This window comes from Arachis ipaensis, chromosome B10, assembly GCF_059453495.1.
Source record: "Arachis ipaensis isolate K30076 ecotype BB chromosome B10, ASM5945349v1, whole genome shotgun sequence".
Lineage (NCBI taxonomy): Eukaryota > Viridiplantae > Streptophyta > Magnoliopsida > Fabales > Fabaceae > Arachis > Arachis ipaensis.
The window spans coordinates 96,256,269-96,260,535 of record NC_142435.1 but is presented as its reverse complement, the minus strand read 5'-3'; the positions used below and the strand labels follow the sequence as shown (position 1 = coordinate 96,260,535).

The window sequence follows — 4,267 nt, the reverse complement described above, 5'->3', positions numbered from 1 at the left end:
ATTATTTTTATTTTTATTTTTTATTTTAAAAATTTTCGAAAAACACTAACATTTTTCAAAAACCATTTTCGAAAATCACTAACTCTTTTTCAAAAATATTTTTCGAAAATTCTCCCTCTCTCATCTCATTCTATTTATTTATTCATCTACTAACATCTCATCTCACATCTCTACCCTCCTCACAGTTGTGTTTCTTCCATTCCATTACATTCTTTATCTCCCTCTTTTCTTTCACTCACAAAGGAATCCCTATACTGTGGTATAAAGGATTTCTATTATTATTATTTTTCTGTGCCCTCTTCTTTGTCATATGAGCAGGAGCAAGGACAAGAACATTCTTGTGGAATCAGATCTAGAACCTGAAAGGACTCTGAAAAGGAAACTAAGAGAAGCTAAAATACAACAATCCAGAGATAACCTTTCAGAAATTTTCAAACAGGAAGAAGAGATGGCAGCCGAAAATAGTAATAATGTAAGGAAGATGCTTGGTGACTTTACTGCACCTAATTCCAATTTACATGGAAGAAGCATCTCCATCCCTGCCATTGGAGCAAACAACTTTGAGCTGAAACCTCAATTAGTTTCTCTGATGCAGCAAAACTGCAAGTTTCATGGACTTCCATCTGAAGATCCTTTTCAGTTCTTAACTGAATTCTTGCAGATATGTGATACTGTTAAGACTAATGGAGTAGATCCTGAAGTCTACAGGCTCATACTTTTCCCTTTTGCTGTAAGAGACAGAGCTAGAATATGGTTGGATTCTCAACCCAAAGACAGCCTGAACTCTTGGGATAAGCTGGTCACGGCTTTCTTAGCCAAGTACTTTCCTCCTCAAAAGCTGAGCAAGCTTAGAGCTGATGTTCAAACCTTCAGACAGAAAGAAGGTGAATCCCTCTATGAAGCTTGGGAAAGATACAAACAGTTGACCAAAAAGTGTCCTTCTGACATGCTTTCAGAATGGACCATCCTGGATATATTCTATGATGGTTTATCTGAGCTATCAAAGATGTCATTGGATACTTCTGCAGGTGGATCCATTCACCTAAAGAAAACGCCTGCAGAAGCTCAAGAACTCATTGACATGGTTGCTAATAACCAGTTTATGTACACTTCTGAAAGGAATCCTGTGAACAATGGGACGCCTATGAAGAAGGAAGTTCTTGAAGTTGATACTCTGAATGTCATATTGGCTCAGAATAAAATATTGACTCAGCAAGTCAATATGATCTCTCAGAGTCTGCATGGAATGCAAGCTGCATCCAACAGTACTCAAGAGGCTTCTTATGAAGAAGAAGCTTATGATCCTGAGAACCCTGCAATAGCAGAGGTGAATTACTTAGGTGAACCTTATGGAAACACCTATAACTCATCATGGAGAAATCATCCAAATTTCTCATGGAAGGATCAAAAGCCTCAACAAGGCTTTAATAATGGTGGAAAAAACAGGTTCAACAATAATAAACCTTATCCATCATCCACTCAGCAACAGACAGAGAACTCTGAACAAAATACTTCTAATTTAACAAACTTAGTCTCTGATCTATCTAAGGCCACTGTAAGTTTCATGAATGAAACAAGGTCTTCCATTAGAAAGTTGGAAGCACAAGTGGGCCAGCTGAGTAAAAGGATCACTGAAATCCCTCCCAGTACTCTCCCAAGCAACACAGAAGAGAATCCAAAAGGAGAGTGCAAGGCCATTGACATAAGCACCATGGCCGAACCCAAAGAAGGAGAGGAGGACGTGAATCCTATGGAGGAGGACCTCCTGGGACATCCAGTGACCAATAAGGAGCTTCCCTCTGAGGAACCAAAGGACTCTGAGGCTCATCTAGAGACCATAGAGATCCCATTAAACCTCCTTATGCCATTCATGAGCTCTGATGAGTATTCCTCTTCTGAAGAGAATGAGGATGTTACTGAAGAGTAAACTGCCAAGTTTCTTGGTGCAATCATGAAGCTGAATGCCAAATTATTTGGCATTGATACTTGGGAAGTTGAACCTCCCTTGTTCATCAATGAACTAAGTGATCTGGATCAACTGACATTACCTCAGAAGAAACAGGATCCTGGAAAGTTCATAATACCTTGTACCATAGGCACCATGATCTTTAAGGCTCTGTGTGACCTTGGTTCAGGAATAAACCTCATGCCCCTCTCTGTAATAGAGAAACTGGGAATCTATGGGGTGCAAGCTGCTAAAATCTCATTAGAGATGGCAGACAATTCAAGAAAACAGGCTTATGGACAAGTAGAGGACGTGTTAGTAAAGGTTGAGGGCCTTTACATCCCTGCTGATTTCATAGTCCTGGATACTGGAAAGGAAGAGGATGAATCCATTATCCTAGGAAGACCTTTCCTGGCCACAGCAAAAGCTGTGATTGATGTTGACAGAGGAAAATTAGTCCTCCAAATGAATGAGGACTCCCTTGTGTTTAAAACTCAAGGATCTCTCTCTGCAAACATGGAGAGGAAGCATGAAAAGCTTCTCTCAAAGCAGAGTCAACCAAAGCCCCCACAGTCAAACTCTAAGTTTGGTGTTGGGAGGCCACAACCAAATTCTAAGTTTGGTGTTGAACTCCCATATCCAAGCTCTAAGTTTGGTGTTGGGGAGTCTCAACAAAGCTCTGCACACCTGTGAGGCTCCATGAAGAGCCCACTGTCAAGCTATTGACATTAAAGAAGCGCTTGTTGGGAGGCAACCCAATGTTTATTTATCTAATTTTTATTTTCATTATTTTTCATGTCTTTATAGGTTCATGATCATGTGGAGTCACAAAATAAATAGAAAAATTGAAAACAGAATCAAAAACAGCAGAAGAAAAATCACACCCTGGAGGAGCATCTGTCTGGCGTTCAGCGCCAGAACAGAGTATGGTTCTGGCGCTGAACGCCCAAAATGGGCAGCTTCTGGGCGCTGAACGCCAGAACAGGCATGGTTCTGGCGTTCAACGCCAGAAATGGCACACAAATGGGCGTTGAACTCCCAAAATGGCCACCAACCTGGCGCTAAACACCCAGAGTTGTGTGCAAAGGCATTTTTACATGCCTAATGGGTGCAGGGATGTAAATCCTTGAACACCTCAGGATCTGTGGACCCCACAGGATCCACTCAGGATCTGTGGATCCCACAGGATCCCCACCTACCTCCACTCACTTCTTCTCACCACTCTCTTTCACACAACCCCATAAACACTCTTCCCCGAAAAAACCCTTCACCAATCACCTCCATCTCTCTTCCCCATTACCTCTTCACCACTCACATCCATACACCCACTTACCTTCAAAATTCAACATCTCTTTCCCACCCAATCCCACCCATATGGCCGAATACACACCTCCCTCCATCTCCTCCATATCTTCTTCTTCTTCTTCTATTCTTTCTTCTTTTGCTCGAGGGCGAGCAACATTCTAAGTTTGGTGTGGTAAAAGCATAGCTTTTTTGTTTTTTTCCATAACCATTGATGGCACCTGAGGCCAGAGAAACCTCTAGAAAGAGGAAAGGGAAGACAAAAGCTTCCATCAAGGGTCTATAGCTCAGTGGTAGAACATTTGACTGCAAATCAAGAGATCCTTGAGTTACCTCAGGGGATACATTTTCTTCCACACAATTATTGGAAGCAACTAAGGGTGGAACATCAAGAGCATTCCATCATCCTTCATGAAATAAGAGAAGATCAAAAAGCAATGAGGGAGGAGCAACAAAGACAAGGAAGAGACATAGAAGAGCTCAAGGACATCATTGGTTCCTCAAGAAGGAAACGCCACCATCACTAAGGTGGATTCATTCCTTGTTCTTATTTCTTCTGTTTTTCGTTTTCTATGTTGTGTGCTGATCTATGTTTGTGTCTTCATTACATGATCATTAGTAGTTAGTAACTTTGTCTTAAAGTTATGAATGTCCTATGAATCCATCACCTCTCTTAAATGAAAAATGTTTTAATTCAAAAGAACAAGAAGTACATGAGTTTCGAATTTATCCTTGAACTTAGTTTAATTATATTGATGTGGTGACAATGCTTCTTGTTTTCTGAATGAATGCTTGAACAGTGCATATGTCTTTTGAAGTTGTTGTTTAAGAATGTTAAATATGTTGGCTCTTGAAAGAATGATAACTAGGAGACATGTTATTTGATAATCTGAAAAATCATAAAAATGATTCTTGAAGCAAGAAAAAGCAGCAAAGAACAAAGCTTGCAGAAAAAAAAAATAGGCAAAAAAAAATATAGAAAGAAAAAGAAAAAGCAAGCAGAAAAAGCCAAAAGCTCTT

At 40.2% G+C, this 4,267-nt stretch overlaps 1 non-coding gene across 1 annotated transcript; it reads right to left on the bottom strand.

Annotated features, from left to right (window-relative positions):
• Positions 1 to 844: 844 nt before the first annotated feature.
• LOC148580963 (small nucleolar RNA R71) lies at positions 845 to 952 on the bottom strand. Its single transcript, XR_015895853.1, has one exon. It is a non-coding gene; the product is annotated as a small nucleolar RNA R71 (small nucleolar RNA).
• Positions 953 to 4,267: the final 3,315 nt, after the last annotated feature.